Genomic DNA, 22,469 nt, shown 5'->3' on the forward strand with positions numbered 1-22,469 from the left:
AGGCCAAGCACCCGGAATTTTCACGGCAGCAGCAGTTCTCCTCCTCAGTTGGCATTAGCTCGCACCGATTGCACGTGCACCAGGTGGAGACGCCGTCCATGCGACATGGTCCAGGCTCTTCATCCGTTGACTGGTCCTCCCAACTGCCGTCCGAATCCCCATCGTTTTCGCGTGCTTGCCTTTCCAGTAGTTCTTCCTCGGTGTACTCGGGCTCGTACATATACAGCATTATTGTAGCCATTGTGTGGTAAAGAAAGTAAAATAATTTATAGCGGTGGTACTGGTATCTGTTCACACGGGCTACAATCAACGAAGGTAGCTGACCAGAGCACAGAAACGAGTCACAGAATACTCAAAGTAACACACAGAGAGTAATGGAATCGAAAATCTGCTGCTGTGTGTTGTGAAACGGTGTGTTTATACTTATTGAGGAAAGAGGCGTCCTGCCATTTCCATGGCGACAGTTCATTAGCTGAGGCGCAGCGATTGTTGACACGAAACGTGCTTTGGCGTTGGGAAATGGGCGGTACGCGTCTGCTGATGTCAGGCTCAGGGGCGGGGGATTTGATTTAGTGCCGCAAAAGCAGGTGAGCCAGGGCGATGGGGGGAAATGATAGGATTATCAGAAAATGGCGGCTGATTTCGAGTGCGTTAATGGACGAAAAGTCGGGTAAGGTCCATAGGAAAGTTTTCTACGATCTACCGAGTTATGCTTAAAAACACATGGCCGAACCGTAGGGACAATAAAAAAAAAGTCCCGGAACTCTCCTTTAAGAACACATATGAGCATACAGATGTATAGATACATTACACATCAGTGATAAGAAAAGAAAATAGAATTCAGGCAGCTAGCTTTTCATTTTAAAATCACAGTAGCTGCAGATGGGCGACAGTAGGGATTGAAGGATAGTTCAGCAAGACAGCCGGGTGATCAGTCCGAGGTGCTGCTGGCTAAGTAGGAGCAGAACTCTGCCCATTCGTCTTTAGGTCTGGAGGAGTTGGAGTTTATCGATGTAGACCCTCCTCACAGTTCTCAACCCATGTAAGGCCAACCAGCCACGTCTTGGCTGTTGGAGGGTTCTTATCTTTCCATTTGAGCAGTATGCACCTTTTGGCGATCATGCACCGCATACTTACAAAAGGTCTGAGGCGCTTGAACGGAAGTGTAGACCAACCTCTAACCAGTGCTCCCAAAGGAGAACGATCGAGCCTGACCCCCACTATATCCGACAATGTCTTCAAGACTGTTTCCCAACATCCGACTAGGGAGGAGCAGCTCCAAAACATGCAAATGTGATCAGCCCCCGATGTACGGCACTTCGAACAGAGTTGTTCCCCACTCTTGAGCATTTTACCCAGTTTCCAGGGCGTGTAATAAAGTTTATTTAACAATTTAAATTGTATGATCTTAAACCTAGAATTCAGGAATACATTTCGTGTATGTAGGCACATGTTTTTCCGTTGAGTATCCGACAACTCCACATTTAAACTCACCACACGTTTCAACCTGATTGCTGGTATATTCACAGATGTTTTATTCAATATCATCCTATATAGTGTGGAAAGGCGACCACAACAGTTTGTGGAGTTTGCAACGTTGGTCAATTCAGCATTTTTGGGGGGTACATTGGGGTAATCTGGCCACCATGCGGTGACAGCAGCACGAATCCTGTAATACTGCATCTGCTCTATGGCAGAGTCCCCGTGGCCCTGTCACCTGGTTTGTGGAGTAATGAAGAAACTGTTTGGATACAGGTCGGCCAATGTTAGGTAGCCCAGTCCCTGCCAGCGTGAGCTCAGTGTCTTGTCCCACGTGGGACCCAACCCAGGGAATTTCCCTAGTGGAAGCCATTTATAATGTGGGTGTCTGGCCCCAGTTTTTGCGAAAATTGAGCGCCAAACTGTCAGAGTTGTACTAACCGGGTCGTAGGGGCAGCCGTCAGTATATTTCTCCTCTAGGACCAGTGTCCGAAGGTTAGTCCTCCCTGATGCTAAGACTTCCAGCGTCACATGAGGCAGGGATGGGTCCTTCCTGTACCAGTAGGATGCAAATTGGGCGTGGACTGCTAGCAAGTATAATTCAAAATGTGGAGCGGTCAGTCCCCCCCGCCGAATATGGATAAGTCAAGTCTAACCACTTTTTACGGACCGCACCAGAATGCTATAAGAATTGCGCTAGCGTCCCATGCAGTATCATTTTAATTAGGGCAATCCTACCCGTCAGTCATATTGGCAACATCCTCCAGCTGGTGACCTTATCTCTGACATACTCTTTGAGGACTGAGTAGTTGTCGTGGTGGAGGAGAAGTGCCCTCTCGGGCCACCATCACACCTAGGTACCTAATGCCATCCAGAGCCCATTGACGGGTGAAGTCCCACCAAGGTTCTTTTGTACAGGACGTCAGGGGAAAGATCTCGGACTTGGTATAATTTATAACGAATCCTGAATGTTCACCAAAGAGAGTAATATCCCGAATAATGGGATCGAGATTCTTTTCTGGGTCGCGAATATAGAGCAGGACTTCATCTGCGTATAACAAGATTAGTTCAGGCGCGCCTTTGAGATGTAGACCTCGACAACTGTGATGAAAACGGATGAAGTCTCCCATCAGCTCAATCGCCAGTGCGAACAGGAAAGGGGACAAGCGGCACCCCTGACAGGTACCTCTTCCCAATTCAAATTGATCGGAGACCCTGGAATTAACGAGAACTCTCGCCAAATGCTTTCTGGGCATCAATTGCGACAGCCACCGCCTCTACGTCAGAGTTAAACCTGGCCATTACATTAAATAGCCAAAAGATGTTGAGAGATGTCGCTCTGCCCGGGATGAACGCCGCCTGGTCTTGATGGATAATGTGGGGCATTAACGGTAGCAACCGGTTTGCCCGCACTTTGGGGAAAATATTTGTGTCCACATGTGAAAGAGGATGATGGGAACCGCATTCATTGCTGGGGTGCCAAGCTTGAGCGGAACGGTTATGACAGCTCATGCATGAACTCGGGCAGTAGGGAGTTGGCCAGTGACTCTATCCAAACCTCACTGAGATATTGGGGACAAGAGGGCCCCATATTCCCGGTAGAACTCGGCAGATAGGCCATCCAGAGCGGGTGCTTTTCCTCCGGGAACGTCCCTGATAACAGCTCATCCGCAGTGAGCAGGCTGTTGAGGCTTTCAGTAGCTTGTGGACTGAACCTTGACAGCGGCACTCCCTCCAGCCAGGCACTAGTGGCAACGGGGTCATATTGCGGGTCTGCCTCGTACAGGGCCCCATAATGGCTCCGGAACACTTTCAGAACATCACGTTCCTCTAATTTGAGTTCACCTTGCTCTTTGAGAATACTGTCGACTTGAGTTCTCCCTTGTTCGGCACATACCGCCCTGGCCAATGTCCTACCGGGCCTTTTTCCCGCCCCATATTTTCTGGCGGCTGCCGGTCTAGCGAGAAAGTGAACTTTACGCGAGGCGTGTGCACGGAACTTCTCCAATTCAGTATATATCTGTGTTAGCTTTTTCGGTTCAAGAGATGGGGCATGTTCAGTCTCAAGGGCCTTGAGTCGGGCCTCACTGAGGCAAAGGTCATTACTGGTAACTTTAAGGACCCCTGCCTCCCTGGATATAGACACCCCTCTTATGTAGACTTTAAAGGCTTGCCACCGAGTTCCCAAGGATGTATCTCCCGCTGCGTTACAGGCAAAGGTTTCAATGTCTGATTTAATGTCAGCTTTAAACACTATGTCCTTCAAAGCCTCCGACTTAAATCTCCAGGTAGAACCAGGAGATGTCTTCATATTCAAAATTACTGCGGAATGGTCAGATAATGTGCAGGGTTGGATTTGGACCCCATTAACCCTACCCACGAGTGAGGTAGACGCCAGAAAAACATCAATGAGCGAGGCCATATCGTATACTGAGGAATAGAAAGTATATTCACGTGTCTGGGTTTGTGAGCCTCCAGCATCCCTTAGTGATAATGTATTCATGTGTACTGTCAGTCGGAGGGCAGCTCTGGATAGGGGTCTGGGGCAGTGCTGGTCGTATCTAGACTGAGGTCCAGAAGGTTCATATCTCCCCCGCCCCGCAGGATGGGGACTCCGATATATGAGGATAGTATCTCTACAACTCCGTCAAAGTATTCTGGGGAGTCAACATTAGGAAAATATGTATTTACCAGCAGAGTTTCAACCCACTCAAGGATACTATGTATAATGACATTGTCCAGCCGGGTCAATGTGTGACTTTCAACACATTTTACAGTTTTATGCACCACCGTCAACACACCACAAGACTGGGTCAAGTAGGAGGTGAAATAACTGTCCCCCCCCCCCCCCCCAAGTGGGAACAATACGATGGCGTATCGGCCTTAGCATGGTTTTCTTGTAATAGAAGAACATTGACCCCCATGCCTGGCAGCATAGGCCATAATTGTCCTCAACTTAGTATTGTTCCCCAGCCCCCTAACATTCCAGCTCATAATAGTGACTTGCCTTTCACCCACCAGACCAGATTGTCGACCATTGTATGCTCCCCTTCAATGCTTGCCTCACTGCCACTACTCTTCCCGCCTATGCCCCATCGCCCACCCGCCAAGAGATTTTAACAATTTCAACCAACCCTTCCTTGAATGAACAGACCCGAAAACCAACCAGGCCCCTAGCCCCCACCCCACCCTCACTGCCACCCCCCCAACCAGCAGTGTATTGACCTCTCATCCACCCCCCAAACCCCATCCCTCGTCGGCCGACAAACATCTAGTGGGTAGACCCCTAAACGTCAACAAATACAAAGCAGTTGCTAAGGGGTAAATTGTCGTGTTGTCGGCATGCTAAACGGGTTACTCTGAACATATCAAACATTGTGGCGGAACAAACAAATGTGTGATGTACACGAAGGAACTTCATGCATGGGTCAATTTTGGGAGTTTTGAACCAGAATGTTGTTCATCAGGAGGGGCAACCTCCAGATTGTCCACTGGAATCTGGGACTCGATACATTTCACTGCCTCCCCTGGGACAGTAAAAAACTTCCCTCTGAACTGAAAGAGCAAGCATGCTGGAAATAGCATAGTGTATTGAATATTGCGGTCTCTCAGCATTTTCTTGATTCCAATAAACAGACAACGTTCTTGTTGGACCGCAATAGAAAAGTCTGCGAAGATTCAAATGGTTTGGGACCCCAGCTGAAGTTCTTTCTTGTCCCTGGCGAGCCGGAATATTTGGTCCCTGTCTCGGTAGCTCAGGATTTTAGCAATGATCCGCTGGGGGAAATCTCCGGGCTTGGGCCTTGGAGTGAGTGCCCGGTGCGCACGCTCCACAGCAAAGTATGGTGAGAGCTGTGGGTTCATCAAGGAGCTCCTTGAGCAGGCTCTCCTCAGCCAGCTGCATGCCCCCGGACAGCGTGTCCTCTGGAACCCCCACTATGCGAATGTTGTTCCTCCTCGACCGGGACTCTAAATCATCGCATTTGTGTTTAACCAATTTCATGTCCTTCGGAAGGGTGACCACAGCAGTTTGGAGGGATTGCACGTCAGCTTCAGTCGCCCCAATTCTTTCTTAGGCTTTGTTAATCTGTAGGACCTCTTTAGATACTTGGGAGTGCATTGATGAAACATTTGGTGTCATGTCATCTAATTTTTTTGTGCACCACTGCAAAACCTCTTGTCATGGCCTCCATCATTTGTTTGAGGTCAGGGGCAGATGACTCGGGTATAGAGTCTCCTGAAGGTGGGGCAGGAGGATCCCCACCAGTCTCCCCCTGGGGGACTACCTTCGCAAACGTATCCATGGAGCCTGTTTTTTTCTCCCTGCCTGCCGCCTTACTCATGTTTAGAAGATGGAGATTAGGGGATGGGGGTGGTGTGGAGGCGTGTTATGCAGGGCCTCCGACAAGGTAGCACGCACCAGCTAGGGACCAGCCGCTGGGCCAGACACCCAGCGTTCACAAGGGAAGAGCTCTCAGCAGATCGTGGTATGTAGTTCTCCCAGCTGCACAGCACGGACCGCAGGGATTTGGGTCACACAAGGGGGTGCAGTGCACTGTGAGGTATTGCAGGATGGATTCCCCATGATGGCTGGGACCTAGATAGGAAAAAAGGACAAGGTTGTACTCCCCAGGAAGGGATGGCTCAGCACTCACCAGGAGATGGACAGCAGTTTGAGCCGGGTATCAGCAGCACCCGCGGCTTGTGTAGTGTAGTCTTAGCCCTCCAGGGGGCCGGCGATAAGGGCAACACGACTCTGATGGAGGAGTACATGAGCCAAGGGCATAGGGGAGGAGTGGGGATCCGGCGGGCGTGGGGAGGCGGGGGCCTCCAGGTGGTTGAGATGTTATTTCCAGCGGCATGTAGTGTGGGCCGCTATGTTCAGCATCACCCGGGGGAGCCAGCTCTATCAAGGTCCCACTAAGCGACCTCCCCCGCGCCAGGGCAAAGTTTATGGCCCGGCTCTGATGGTACAGAACCTAGGGATGGTGGTGGTAGGCCGCATGCAGCAGGGGCCGATGAACAGGGAGATCCACCCCGGGGCGGCCTCAGATTTTTACTGGCACAGCTCTCCCAGCCGCACCCAGAGAGACCACAGACACCCAGAGGCGCATTGACAGTAGGTGCCCAGCTCTGACGGAGGCAGATCGCGGCTTCGTCTCTAGACACCCAGCCCCGATGCAGGGCTCGGCAGGCAGAGGGCCACGCTTGCCACTCTGTACAGACCTCTTGATTCGAGCACTGTGGTAGGTCAGCCAAAGCACACTGTCTACTCTCGTTATTCTTCCTGCCCTGCATGCTGGTCGCCCAACAACTTCAACCAAACCCATATGACACCACTCAAATGCTCTTCTGCTAAAGATAACCATGCTCTAATCCCTAATGACTGACATTTCATCTTTGTTCACAATGCAGACCGATTACCTCCTCCTGGTTGGCATCTTCAACCTCTCAGTGAACTGTTCCTCAAACTGCTCCCATAAAACCCCCCCACCCTACCGCCTCAGACTGCAAAAAATAACTGAAATCCCTAGGATGCCACCAGCTGGTCGAAAATTGTACCCGCTTCCCTATGGCACTCCTCGAACAAAACATAGGTATGCACAATCTGGACTGCTTACCTCTCCTGTTGATGAACCACCAAGCTGTACTCTTCACAATCACTGTCCGCAGTACTCATTGATGAACAACACCCGCAACAACCACACGCTGGACCAGACACCAGAGGAAACCTCAGGTAGCACTTCTCCAAACCACCCTCTTTAACAAAATGTATCAATATTAGACTATATACACACAATACCACACAATACCACAAAGCCATTCTTTCTGCAGTTTTTCCTCCAAGGTCACCAAAATTCTCAAAATCATGTAATTTCTCCAGCATTGGATCTTTCATGGATTCACATGCTTAGAATAGATTTCAATCGGCAAAAAGCATGACAAGGAACAGCCGAAATCCTCCTCGGGCGATCACCATAGATCGACCACGAGTCGAGAGTCGGGTAAAAGCAGGCCAAGTGCAGAAAAGGCGGGACCGCCAAAACCACCTGCTAAGCCGGCATCGTCGACGGCGGTCCAGTCATCGGCCTCCTCCCTACCACTGACGCATGTGGTATCTACCGCCCCACCGACTACGACTGCGACGGTGGCCTCGTCGACGGGGGTTCTACAGGAAGCCTGGAGGCCTGAAGTTTTCGATCCGATCCCTCCGGATACTTTACTGCAGGAACAGGCAGCGTTGCTGTCCTCGGGAGAGGATGAGAGCGGGGGAATAGCTGGCCCGGCAGACCTCGGGCTACGAGTGGTTGACAAGTCGTCGACGAGGGGATCCGGAATTCTGGTGTCTGCCCCTCTTCTCAATCCTCAATTTGTTTTGTCATTGGAGATTCTGTCCACGCTTCAGTCTTTAGTACAGTCGTTGGACCAGAGACTACCTCAAGTAAACCTGCCACAGTCACCCGTCGACGAGCCGGGCCCGTCCCGTCCACCGACTCACTTACGCACGCCAGTCTCAGCACCACAGGCACCCCAAGAGGAAGGTGAGCTGCCAGATTCGGAGTCTGACAGAGGAGCCATGTCGGATATCTCCTCATCCCCCTCCAGGGATCCAGCCTGGGAGTCAGAGGTGGAGTTAGAAACCCCAAGGAGCCCGGCTCAGCCGTCCCCCCGGATGATATTCGGTTTGTCCCAGGAAGAACAGAAAAGGGACTGTTTTCTTTTCGACCTCATGGGTAAGAGAAGGAGGTCAGTGTTTTCAATACCCATACTAGATCATGTGTGGAAGGAGGGTTTGCAGACAATGCGTCACCCCTTTTCGGAACTGGCGGTAAAAGGTCACCTTGAGAAAAAATGTAAGGCTCCAGAGTCTACCCCCAAGTGCTTATCCTCCCAACCAATGCCTGAATCGGTGGTGTCGGCGGCGAGGAAAGCGAAGGCCCAGCACAAGTGCACGACTCCGCCTGAAAACGAGGCAAGACGTCAGGATGCCTTCGGCAAAAAAGTGCTATCTGTGGGAGCAACTACAGTGAAGGCTGCAAACTCTCTGGCTATTGTAGCCAGATAAGACAGAGAAATGTGGCACAGGCTGGCTCCGTTTCTGGATCATCTTCCGGAAGAGCATAGGAAGGCGGCGATGTTACTAGTCCGAGAGGGTGAGGAAGCCTCCAATCACGCAATAAACATTGCGGTGGACCTCGCTGAATCAGGCTTCAAGCAAGTCAATAATGGGGTCGTGTTACGACGACAGTCATGGCTTAAGTGTACCTACTTCAGGCCGGAGGTACAATACAAAGTATTAGATATGCCCTTTGAGGGAGACCTTTATTCAGAGAGAAGGTAGATGAGGCCCTGAAGGGAATGAAAGAGGACTCTGACACGGCACGTTCATTGGGTGCCCTCCAGAGTGGCCGAAGCTACAAGTCTTTTCATCCCTTTAGAGGGGCTTCAGGTAATTCCAGATTCTCTGCGCCAGGAGACAGATCCTTCGGTAGGTCGGCGTACCCCTCCCAGGGATACAGGCGTGCTTCTCAAACAGCAAACCGACGCCAGAACTTCCAGACCTCCAGGAAGAGACCATCCTATCCGTCGTCGTCGAGAGAGAAGCAAAACAAAGATTAGCAATGACGAGCAACACACCGTTCTGGGGGGAAGAGTATCAGCCTATGTCGACGAATGGGAACGAATAACGACAGATCAATGGGTGCTGGACACAATAAGGAACGGACATTCTCTACAATTCAAGCGCAGCCCTCCGCACATTCCACCTGCGTTCGTCGCTCATTCCCATCTGAGGGTACTGCAACAGGAGGTAACACTCATGTTAGCAAAAGGTGTGATAGAATTAGTTCCAGCATTACAGAAAGGTCAAGGGGTTTACTCAAGATACTTCGTCGTGAAAAAGCCAAACGGAAAATGGTGTCCCATTCTAGACTTACGCGATCTCACCAAGTCCTTAAAGAGCCTAAAATTCAAAATGCTCACGCTCCAGGAAGTGATCCGAGCCGTTCAAGAAGGGGATTTTCTGGCGTCCCTGGTTTGCAGGACGCGTACTTCCATATTCCAATGTGTCGGAAACACAGGAAGTTCCTGAGGTTTGTAATAGGGCGGACTCACTACTAATTCACGGTGCTTCCCTTTGGGCTCAAAACCTCCCCCAGAACGTTCACGAAAAGCCTGGCCCAAGTAGCGGCCTGGCTAAGAAGGCAAGGCCACCATGTATACCTATATCTCGAAGACTGGCTGGTAAGGGGATCCTCCCCAGCGTCGACCAACACAAGTTTGCAAGCCACCATGCAGCTTCTACAACAGCTGGGATTTGCCATAAACTTCAAAAAATCCTCGCTGATGCCATCGAGAACGTTGGTGTTCCTGAGGGCACAGTTCGAAACCCAGTCGGGGCTAGTGAAGCCTTCCCTTGACAGAATCTCAAAACTCAATCGACTGGCGGGTCGACTACGGCGAAACACCAAGCTTTCAGCAAGAAAATACGTTTCGGTCCTAGGGGCAATGGCATCCTGCATCCATCTGGTGGCCAACTGTGCCTATTCATGAGGCCAGTTCAGGAGTTCCTGGCGAACCGGTGGACACAGGCCCAAGGATCGTGGTCAGACAAGATAATCATCATCGACGACGACAAACTGCTTCAGACTCTTCAGTGGTGGCAGAGTTTCCACAACCTGAACAACGGCGTACCCCTACAGGAGCCGGAGTTCCAGCTAACCATAGTCACGGATGCGTCTCTAACCGGCTGGGGAGCTCACATGGGCACTCTTCAAACGCAAGGTTGTTGGTCTCAAACAGAGTCACTCCTACACATCAACGTGTTAGAGCTCAGAGCAGTGCGATGGGCCTTGAAGGCGTTCCTACCACACATCAAGGGATCGAGAGTACGAGTGCTGACAGACAATACGATGGCCATGTTTTATTTGAGAAAACAAGGGGGGACGCGAAAACCATTCCCTTAGCACGACGCCCTCGCAAATGCCATACCACGTGTTTGCACATTTTAAAGGATAGCTCTTTATCATTGGCGAATGCCAACATGTCTTCTTAATTTGGTGCTAATATTTGGGTGGTAGCAACTGATGTGGACTTTTGAATCTGAATAGCCCTTCACAGTTCCAGATGGCTATCAAAATCTGCATATTCGCTCAACCAAATTAAACGGAATCACAAAATAACCACTATTCTCCTTTTTAATACTTTCAGTTACTTGTATAGTTCCATTCAGAATGGGCGATGTAAAGCGTAAGTTAGGAGCCCGAGCGAAGCAAGGACTTTGACATTAGCCCAGGGCATTCCGGTAATGTCCTCTGAGCTTGGGATGTATTACTATTAATATCCCAGCACGTTGTACCGGGCTACTAAATGTTTAAAGTTAAGAAATGGCGTGTGTGCCGTTTCTCAACTTGAAAAAAACACCAAAACAAGATGGCCGCCATGGATCAGGGAGAAGGGAAATACATGTAGACCCTTCTTCCTTTCCATGGCGAGCATTGCTGGAAAGGAGATCTGCGGCGAGGGATGGAGGAGCGCAAGGCAAATGGGATGGATGTGGGGGTACTAGTGGTATGTGGAAATTGAGTTTCGGTGCCGGGGGGAAGGAGGGGAAAGGAACCGCGGGTGCACTTAGCTGATTCACGGCAGGAAAGATGGCAGCCTCCCGCTTACGAGGAGGCTGGGAGCGCGAGCTTTACCATGTGGTCCCCCCACCCTCTGTGCCGGGTACTAATATATATATTTTACCAACCGGAGCTAATGATATATGGCCTGCGAAGTGCTTAGTATGCATGCTCTGCCCAAGTCCAACCTGCACCACTTAACTAAAAAATGTCTGACTTTGAACAAATCTTTTTCTTTTACTGTGCCTGATCTGTGTGGGTTTATTATATTTTTACCATCGAAAGCTAACCATATATGGGGAGTCAAGGGCTATATTTGCATTCTGGGCAAGTTCAAGCTTCACAACTTAACCAAAAAATGTGTAACCCTGGGCGGCATTTTAAAAAAAAAAATTACTGTGCATTATCTACCAAATGTTAAGTCCATAGAAGTGATTCTCCAGCATGGGATCTTTCATGGATTTACATGCTCATAAATATTCCCAGGCATCATGCTGGGAATCCTCAGTAATATTAAAGCAGTTTAGCTTTAAAGCTTAAAGTGCTTGTCACTTATATAGCCTATTGCTGTCACTTTGCGTCATACTGCCTCAGCCAATGGCACTAGACCTCCTTATTTCCACCCCTGAAGGCCATCTTTCGAGATTTTCTTTTTACTGCACATTATGTGTTGGAGTACTTGTATTTCGTTCCTCAAAATATCGACTATTTCCATCTGTTTTTGGTATATCGTCAAACTTTTTTTCTTCAACATCGGGGGACTGCCGGTAGCAGGGATCCGTTGCTGGTGAAGATCTGGACATTAGAAGATATTCTAGCCACGAGATGCCCTCTATTCGACTTTGATGCCTCCTCCACGCAGCCATGGCAGACGCCAGCAAGAGCCTTTTCAGTCCCTGTTCAAAGTGTTGCATCAAGAATATTTTTGTGGATGATCAACACGAAGACATTTATATATTGCCTGCACCCAGACCACAATGTGGACGCCTGCTCCATTTGACAGTCCTTCTCCACGAAGACATGGAAGGATTGCCATAGAAGGTTGGTGACTTGACTTGAGGAGGATGCCAGGGCCTCTGACTCGGCCTCTGTGCAAAGTCATGCCTCTGCCAGGATCGGCAGATCTCCGGGAAAAAAAAACTCTGTGAAGAGGTCGGGGTCTCATGAGGAGTTCCCTGGGAAAGAAACAAAAAGGGGACATGGGCATAAGTTGCACACCTCGACTGCCCTTCTGTGGACGACTACGACAGCTGCCAGGACCCTGTTGTTCGTATCGTCGACGGCTTCATCCACGATACCAATCGCGACACGATCGTCGTCTTCCAGCAAACCGCGTCAATTAACATCCACATTGACAACAACACTGTCGACGAGTCACAAGCAGAAATCGCCATCTACACGGTCTTCTTCGTCGACGACTGCGTCGACAAGTTGTAGGTCTGAATCTACCACGACTGCGCCGTCTACGATTGAATCGTCGACCACCTCATCCACAGTTGTGACCATTATGTCCAGGGTTGCGTTGCCTCCCAGACCAGCGCCCATGATAACACAAGCTCTTGCCATCGCTTCTTTTGCCAAAAGCGCTAATGTGGAGAGGGACATGCTGCCAGCACTCTTTTTTTGCCCCGACCATCAAAGGCAAAATCAATGTTTTCTCTGGTGCCTATAGACACTGCAACACCACCTGTCCAAATGCTACGGGAGGGTAGTATGACAGAAGATGAGCCTCTGGATGCTTTATTTCGGATCGGGAGGAGATAGAAGAGGAACCTGACCCTATTCGGCCAGCACCACGTCAATCAGTGACTCCCCCGGAACCTCATCAATCGGTGCATCCACCACTTCCAGATTCTGTCCCTGCTGCTGTGCCACCGGTTCCCATTGGAAAACAATCGGCACCTAGGGATTTGTCATTAGACATCGTGTCCACTTTGCAAACCTTGATGCAGGAACTGCAACACTGCTTACCTCCACTTGCCCCTCAAGGTGCCCATAGTAGGAGACCTCCACATTGCCTGCGTGGGAGGATATAATCCAGCAGCCTCTGCCTCCACGACCAGCGTCTCGTTTGCTAGGCACAGTGGCTGCTCTCATAGACATGGATGACTGTCCGGAAACAGACATGTCCCCTGGTATACATGCTACTAGTGATGATTCTGATGACCTAATGCAGAACCTCCTGAGGTACCCTCAAGTTCTCCAACAGAAGAAATAGATTTCTTCCACGCACTGTTAACACGAGCAGTGAAACTGTTCGACTTTGTCTCAAAGGAACAGAAAAAAGGTTTCCTGTTCCAGAGGCATGAAGCCTCCAGAAAATCAGTAGTGGCTATCCCTGTGCTAGATGACAACTGAGACGAGGGTTTATTGGTCATGAGAAACCCTTTTTCGGCACCACCAAAGAAGGATCATCTGGAAAAGAAATATAAAGTTCCAGACACTGTACCCAAGTGTCTTCGCACTCTGCCATCTCCAGACTGGGGTCTCGACTACAGCAAGGAAGAGATCCTCTAACCCGTCCACATCATCCATGATTCCCCCTGACAAGGAGGGAAAGCAGCTAATTACTATGGCAGCTACTACGACCAAGGCCTCAAATTCCTTGACCATTCTGTCCTGGTACGACTGGGAGTTGTGGTATAAGATGGTTACCATCTTGGATTTCCTACCTCACGACAAGAGGGATGAGGCTTTAGCCTTGCTTTATGAGGGTGAAACATTTGATCACGCCATTACCACTGCTTTGGATATTGTGGACACTGGGATCCACCAGATGGGGAATGCTGCCGTTCTGAGGTGCCAGGGGTGGTGCAAGGCCACCAATTCTCTCCCTGACATACATGCAGTCTAAGGTCATCAACATGCCCCTTGATGGCGTCAACCTCTTTGGTAAAAATGCATAATCTTCAACCCCTTTCTTCAAGAGTCTCCCCAAGCCTCGGGCCCAAAACAACTAGCGTTGGTAGTTGGTTCAATTGTAAGAGCAAGATCAATATTCTCAGGCCTAGGCCATAGATATCAGATATTTCTGGAGGTTAAAGCAGGTAATTTGGCATTTTACAAAGTCATTATACGTTTTCAATTTTGCCAAATGCGCATGGTTCTGGCCCTAATACCATACTTTAAACATATCTGTAAATTCCTTTTTTTTAATGTACTCTTCCTTCTCCCACGCCGAAGCCCATCCAACCTGCTCAAACAACTCCTACTGCGATTGTTTGAATACCCCTAAATCTATTGGGTCTTCCTTTCTCATGATACACCACATAAGTGGCAGAAAGGAGCATGTTGGCTCCTTCTTCGCTTTTATAGATATGAGGCTGTGCCGCAAAAAAACCTGACCACATATAGAGGTTAGGCCTAGCTCTGGCCTCGGAGCCTGAATGGGGACACATTGTGCTAGTCAAAGTAGGCCTCTCCATATCCATCCCTCAAGAAGGTTTAACCATTCCAGCTTAAGATGGTACATTACATCAAGACCAAAGATGATAGCCAGTACCATACCTTGCCTGTGTATGGTAATAATGCCCTTAAGGCTATATCCTGCCGTTTGAGCACCACATTTTCGTACAATTACTGTAAGGGCCTGAGCATTGTTCTGTTTTGCCTGTTGCATTTCCTTTGGTTTTACATCCTGACTAAAGCCTATAAACAAGTACTTATAATCAGCAACCCTCTCAATGCATGCATTCGCCATATATATTGCCTCTCATACCATTGTTATGCCCAAACAACATGTATTTCGTCTTATCACAGTTTATTACTGATCATTCCTGATTACATATCTGGATAACTCATCAGCGGTTCCAGCGAACCCGATGGTTCCCTATCTTTGGTGGAACATTTCTACTTCTTCACAGATCTTCCAGAAGATGCACCATATATAGGGTGAATAGCATTGGTGCCAGCACACAGCCTGTTTCAATCCTTTGGCCGTATAAGTAGTTGTTTAGGCTGCTCCCGAAATCAATTTAACAAAAAGCCCATTATATATATACAAAATACCTTCAAGACCATTCTTAAAAAGTTATCGGTGCTAGTATTAGCCAGTCTTCAGCCATGACCTATATATAATCTCAGTGCCTATCTTACACTTAACTAGTTAGGGTAATCAATTCCGCGCACACAGAACATTTCTCAAAACGAATTCTTTAAAACTTGTTACGTGTAGCATAAACACTGATCCTTTACTGTATTGTCACTCCAGGAGATGTCAATACATCCGAAAATTAGGGGTACCCTCTGCTTCTCGGAAGCACAGGGCCTCGCAAATCCTAACACTGACCCTACTTTTCCTGAATCAGCCCATAATACAGATATGACAAGTTGCTCCATGTTAGGTATGAATATCGTATCAAGTCCTGCATACCCCTTTCAATCCTGCAATTATGGTTATGCATTTCTAACATGAAAAGTACAAGTATATGCACCAGAATGAAAAGGTAAAACCCTGCCTGGATGCACTACTCACACTCGACATGGAAAAACGAAAGGCTGCTTGTTCTGTACATACTGTGGGCCCCAATTCACAAGTGTCTTTTTTTTCTCGTGTGCCAAGCGTGCTTGTAAGTGGACAACAAACCTACATTTTGTAGGTGGTAGGATTTTCAAAAGCCAATCTTCATGCGCAATTTGTGCAGGTAGAATCGTGCAGCGTGCAGAATGTGTGGGCATGTGCCATGTCGTGGGAGTGGCTGCCACCCCAAACTTCAACTCTGGTTCATGAATGAATTCCTAAGGATAAGGCTCCTCCTGCTCGGGGGAATGAGTAATGCACTCAGAGGTCTTTGCAGACCGCTTTCTTCATTTGTCATCAAAGCATGAGCGTTTCTATCATTTTCTTAACGGTCTGTAATGCGTCTTTTCCCCACATGGAAAGGGAGGCTGACTTCGTCCTTTGACCTACTTTGGTGCAGGCGGCCCAATGATATGCAGGTGACTGGAACGTGACTGATAACTTAGATATGGGTGGAGGAGTGGCTGCGTATTCCCGGTGCCTGCAGCCAGACCCTCCTCCTGCATTCTAGTCAACTCTGAGTATGGGAGGGACTTGCTTGCCTCGAGTTACTGGTTCCCAGACCACAACTGTTCATGAACTGATACTTAATGAACCATACTGTGACCGTGAGTATCAGCCCTCGGTGCAGGAACTATGTATGACCCGTGTGTGGTGCAGACACTTTACCCGTGGATTCCTCTTACGGCCTCCTTTCTTGTGGCCTGCACCTACTTCTGCTGCAGCCCTTCCGTGGGAGGAATGCTCCCCCGGGGTCTCTCGACAAAGCTTCCTCTCGTGGAGAAATGCATTCATTGTTTCATCGAAAAGATCAGCGCACCCCCCTCTACGGCACCCACCTGTGGGAAAGCCTTTTTTCCCTTCACACTTTCCAGTTTACTGCACAGATCAACAGCAGGTCTGTTTTCAGCTTCACAGAATCAAATAATCTGAAACATTTTCAGTTGCCGTGGAAATAAAGCCTTCTTAGTAACTTCTCAGGACTGAACCCTCGGTGTTGGCACGAATGTACACTCGGCGGAAACGGACAGACCTTGGGCGACACGACTGCTGCATGCATTGATCTCAGCCCGCAGCACCGGCAGGCCTCGGCGGGGAGCCCACGCATCTTGCATCGAGTCCGCGCCAGGCTTCTAATCCATGAAGCTTCAATTCAGTGGACGACTAGCTTCAGGGGTGGAGCCAGCCTCAACATGTTGTGGGGCTGAAGAGCAGTTTTAAAAAGAGTGTCACGAGGGGACCCACGCGTGGACGCCCAAAATCCAATGCCCCTCCAAGTTGTTTCACGCCCACGATCAATTGTGGCTTTGCTTGTGCGCTCTCGCCCGGTAACCCTCATATGCCTCTCTGATCCCAACTGCCCAGCGCAAATTAGGAAAACAAGTGACGCATAGGGGTCAGTACAGGTAAGTCACTTGAGCTGGCAATGAAACGGGGCACCTTCTTGAGGTAATCGAGGGTTGGTGGGTACAGGTCCCAGCATAGCAAGCAAAACTGTATTTATATCGCACCAGTTGCCTGGCTGGTACACATAGATAGCTCAGTAGGTGCATTAACCCATTACACCCTCATTTGCCCTCTGAGACCAGGAGGCTGAATATCTATTAAGCCTTCCTTTGGCCAATTAGAGCCATCTATCCCCAAATTCAGAGTATAATTGGCTCCACAATGAGATGCTAGTCATTGGAGGTTTGGGCCATCTAAAAGCTGAGCAGAGCAGTTCAGTCTCAGGCTTTGTCATGGGGTTGACTATATTGATATGGGCAGGGCAGGCTTTTTCTCTGCCACTGCATGTTTGTTGCTGGTGTCTGTTAATCGTAAACGCTCTGGAGCCCTCTCAAGCCAGTGACTGACCCTGCCACTGATTTGCTTGCAGACAAATGGGGCATTGCCCAGCCTCAGAACCTCTGGGCTAGCCATCTGATCCTTTCAGAAGTACTGGCCTGTCTGGGAAATGTCATTGTCGGCTGGTCTGGCTCTTACTGACCCACATCTCAATAGCGTGAATAGAAAAACACTTCAATGTATCAGAATTGAATGTTAATTGTTGGAATGAAACAAAACATTTTTGTTGTGGATTTTCACGTTTTGGTCTCAAGATCCCTGTGTTGTACCGCAGAAAGTAGCAGATTTGGGTGAGATATTCCTCATTATAATAGTTTATTGTATATTCTGCTTCATACCTGTCACACCCATTCACATCCTACCCTTCCAGTACACCCGCCCCACCCTCCCGCACATTCGCCAGATGCCCTCTCCCAGCCCACTAGGGCAGAAGGTGTATTCACATATTTCTATATTGACTATATGATTACACCTCATTCACACTTGTATCTTAACAGATGGTCTCATTACTCAACTCACCGGCACTCGTTTATTCGACCTCACAGTGATTAAAGGATGACTAGCTGAGTTTGAGCCTGGGATCTGCTAGTTACACATAGGGTTCTGGAGACACAACAGGACAAAATGTGCTGGCTTACTTTGATACTGGATGTCAAAACCCATTTGGGGTTCTCTCTCCAGAGCCAATTATCCCTTAATCACCTGTGTGGAATATTTCTTTTACCATTGGTTTTGATACATCCTGCTGGAATGATTTAAAGGAGAGTTTCAAGCCAATTTGACAGCTGCACACAACTGACAAAGCTACACCTTTAATTTCGTATTATTCATTTGATTTGAAATTATCTGCCAGAATCTAAAACCATGATTGAAAAAAATACAATTTCACGTTCCGTTTGGCACATTGGTGGTGGTTGTCTGCACAATTGTGAGCGATGGGATCCAATCCTGGACTTCCCATTCGACTAAATTTAATTGACAGAATAAGGAGCTCTTAGAATCGGATACAACCCAGATTCTACATGCTACTGTACTTAAACAAGTAGTAGTAGTTTGTCATTATATAGCATCTTTATCCCAATTAGTATGGCCTCAACGTGCTTCTGGGGGGAACTCTCTCAGATTAGAATGCATGTGTGCATTTTGCCAAAAAAGGGATTTGGGTGGGTCGACTGAGCCCCAGTGAGCTCTCGATGATGGTCAGGCATGTGGATGGGTGCTGAGAGCCGGTCGGGAGAATGAGAGTACAAGAGACTCATTATGTGTCCAGCTAGACCACATTTTTTGTCGTAGGACATAGCTGCATTCTGATGCCAGAAATGTTGTGCTTTGTGTTTTAGTCTGGTGTATGGAGGTAAATGCGTTTGGGTGGAAGGCTGTGCCTGCGGCTGGTGTCCACGGAAGTGGTCCGTAAATACGTACCTTGAGCCTCGGTTGGGGCTTTGCTTTTGATGTAGTAGTGTACTCAGATTGTCCAGTCTGCTCCGAAATTATACTCTACCTTGCTCTGGAATATATATATTTTGAAGGCCTTCCTGAAGGAGAGGTAGTCCTCATCTCGGCGGATGCAGAGTGGAAGGGAGTTCCAGAGGGTGGGAGCTTAGATGGAGAATGAGGATCCTCCAAATCTGGTGGAACAGAAGCGGGGGGGCCAAAAGGAGGAGTGCTGAGCCAGATGTAAGGTTTCTGATGGGTTCTTATAGTGTAAGCTTGTGTTGGAGGAATTCAGGGCCTATTTTGTGGAGTGCGCAGTGTGTAATGCACAGGGCCTTGAAGGTCGCCTGTCGGCAGATAGGAAGCCAGTTTATCACTAGAAGGGCAGGAGTGATGTTTCTCTGGGTTAGAGGGCAAGGGGGAGTCTGGCTGCAGAGTTTTCTAAACCGATAGGCGGGAGCCACCAGATAGAGGGAATTGGTGCAGTCTAAGCGGAAGAGGATGATAGCCAAGATTGCTGAGACTTTGTCAGGTTAAAAGTGAAGCAAGTAAAGCACAGGTTCTATTAATTTCCCCAAATGCAAGCAAGAGGAAATGGTCCAGGGAAAATCCCCTGCACTCGAGAGTCCCTAAATGTGACAAATCTCTTTGTTTATTAAAAGCTTATTAAAGGGAGTGGATATCACATGATTTTCAATGCTCTCCCACTGGTAACAGGCATGTCATGGGTTTTAAGGTACAGTGATGTCACAAATAATATATTTCACAAACCTAAGGTGGGATGGGATTGGTCAGTGGGGTAAACTACATATAGCATCTATACAGGGTTAGTGTTCTAATTGGATATACTCTATCTGGTGGCTCCACTGGTGGCCATGTCCGAAATGTTGCAAATACGGTCCTGTCAGGCTGGCACATTTCTATTGGTTCTTGCAATAAAGTGTGAACTATCATGGACGGTGGGTAGGCATAGGCTATTGTAGGCCTTTTCAGCCTGGGAAAGCAATCAGCACATGAGCACAATGGGAGTGGAGAAGGGCCCAGGGTTCTGCCTGTTCCAATGAGGCTACCACTCTCTGACTCCACTAGCAGGACATTTTAGCTTTCAAACTCTATCTGTATTACTTTTGTATCATGTCTTCAGTTTGGTGGTAACAACGGTTTCCGTCTAGCTCGAATTAATGGGCTTTGTTTTCAAGGTTCAGATCACGTGTGCAGGGGCCACAAACTTAATTTTCCTGTTCACATTTATGAGGATTTTCAGCTTTTATACAGGCAGGTGTCCTATCTCTTCTGCTGATGTGCAATGTTCTCTCCCTCTGTGTCCTTGTCAAGAATATGCACAATGACTGCGCTGACAGCCTTGTCTGCGTTTCTCAATGAAATCGGTGTGCCAGGCATTCTCCCTGTGTTCTTGAGCCTCTTCAGTGCCTTCCATTCATTTCGATTCGACTGTGGCTTCCATCTTGATTTATATGGCCACTCATGTTAGTTGCATTCTGCATCAAGCAAGCAGTTATATGTATTCTTGTGTGATTGCAGGTCTGCATTAGAGAGATAAGGTGTATGTGATCTCCATCTCAGTGATTATTAGCATGTGCTTTGTGTCTAAGAGCATTGTGGCCTAAGTGTCAGTGTAACTTCGTGCAGGGATGCATGTGCTTCATGACTAACGCATCTACGTGTGTGTGTGTGTGTGTGTGATTACTTCGGTGATGTCATCTGGTTATGGTCTGTAGGGCTGCGTCAGTGAGTGGCACCTGTCACCTTGGTGGTATACTGGTGGGGGAAAGGGAGTAAACGCCCCCACTACACCCCCCTCTGGTCCATGTATATGGACCACACATACTTGAAGCCACTCCCCACTGACAGGTGTCTTGTGGTTCCACACCTTTGCCACCCCCCACAGGTCGCCTGAGTTCCTTCAGTGTTCATCCGTGCTCCAGGTCATCTTCTCCTCTTCTCTCTGCTCAGCTTCATTGGTCTCTTCGTCCTCCGATGTGCATCCAGTTTGGGGAATTCATCTATTTCAATGTCCTTCTGGGGCACCTTCAGAGCTGGTGTGTTCAATGGCATCAAGTTACATACCCCTCCTCTATTTGGGGGGCATCTGCATGTCAGCTTCTGGCCTGATAGTGGTCCGCAAATACTGCTACGCCTCCTCTAATGCCATGTACCTTTTGAAATGTGTCTGGAGCTTCCATTCCCTCCAACCTTTACTGGACCTTCATCCTGGTAATGTAGTGGTGTTATTCTTGAGGAGCATTGTGGGCAGAGGCCTCTCTTGTTTTCTACCCCTGTGAGCAACTTGAAATTCCTTGCCCACTCCTTGATGTACACATCGTTTTCTCTCTGCACCATCTCCACTGGAACTGTCAGGAGCGCTTGTGCTTTGCATTCCCTCAGCCCTTCGACCCATTCTTCTCCTGCAAACGCCTGTACATGTACTCGTAATTGGTGTCTCTTGCAGCATACAGACATTCCCCCTACCCATCTTCTACCGAGGCATTGCAATTCCCTATTTACTACTGTTTTCACTTGTCCTTAGTTTGGATCTTCTAGTTTATATTGTATCAGGTCATCTGCACTTCAGCAATCCTTTATCATTGTTCATGTTTTCATGGGCGAATATCTTCTGTGTCAATCATCATAGTGTGGCCCGCTTCCTCTGGAACCATCACAGAAGTCCTGGAGTTACTCATGGCCTGGGAATAGAGAGAGAACATACGTGGTAGCCCTCCCCTTAAGCCTCTCTCCCCACATGTGTCAGGTGCTGTTACTATATATTGTTAGTGGTGGGGGCCGAATTGGTCATACAAGCACTCGCGTGTTTAAAATTAGTAATGATGCTCCATTGGAGCGGCTTCATCTGTTTCATGATACTAGCAAGGGGTTGGGTCATTACCTCAATAACTATGGAACATGCGCCATATAACACATACTTGTTCAGGTGCATAATGCATGCATAGTACATTGTTGCTTTTCATAATACTAGGAGGGTAAAGATGTAGAAACAGCAGAATGCAAAACAGATATAGCTACAATTTTCTTTTCAGCAGTGCAATTCCACGTGTTGCAAGCGCACGCCCATTACCGTGTGTGTAATTTGTACCTCGATACCTTGCAAAACCTACACCACTGTGTATCCTCATTTCCTATTTTATCATTATTTATTTCCCTCTTTAATGCAAAACGAGTGACCCTCACCACCACGAGCAGTGGTCACTCAAGTGGCCCTCAAATACCTTTGGTGGGACCCAACAGCCAATTGGTAGTTCTTTTCTCATGTCACCATCTTTCTCTTTTTTGAAAAGTTGTCACCCCAGAGTCATCTTCTTCTCAACTCCAAAAGCCCTTCTCCTGTCCCTGTTTCCTTTCACCATCTTCCCTTTGTAAGACACTCCTAATTTAGCTGTGCAAATACCTTTGTGTCTGAACACCTGCAAGCTGCTCTAAGTCCAGGAACCTTTCTTCAGATGCTGGGTAGTAAGACCATTAGTTTGTGGGGACATTATGATTATGGGGAGACACGGGTGGAGGAGCACACAATCAGGGGGCTTTTTGTTGTG

The 22,469-nt window shown here is 48.4% G+C and overlaps 1 protein-coding gene across 5 annotated transcripts in view; it reads left to right on the forward strand.

Moving 5' to 3' along the window:
* The window catches only part of FAXDC2 (fatty acid hydroxylase domain containing 2), a 707,939-nt gene that overhangs the window by 460,734 nt on the left and 224,736 nt on the right, over positions 1-22,469 (forward strand). Inside the window, exon 1 of one of the 5 annotated variants that reach the window (XM_069653970.1) lies at positions 16,604-17,027. The exons of the other annotated variants lie outside the window; for them this stretch is intronic. The gene's annotated coding sequence lies outside the window, so the exon portion shown is untranslated. Of the gene's footprint in view, positions 1-16,603; positions 17,028-22,469 lie in introns of those variants that run through there. 5 annotated transcript variants of the gene reach the window in all.

The sequence above is a fragment of the Ambystoma mexicanum genome, chromosome 3q, assembly GCF_040938575.1.
Source record: "Ambystoma mexicanum isolate Mex_15411 chromosome 3q, UKY_AmexF1_1, whole genome shotgun sequence".
In the NCBI taxonomy this organism is placed as follows: Eukaryota; Metazoa; Chordata; class Amphibia; order Caudata; family Ambystomatidae; genus Ambystoma; species Ambystoma mexicanum.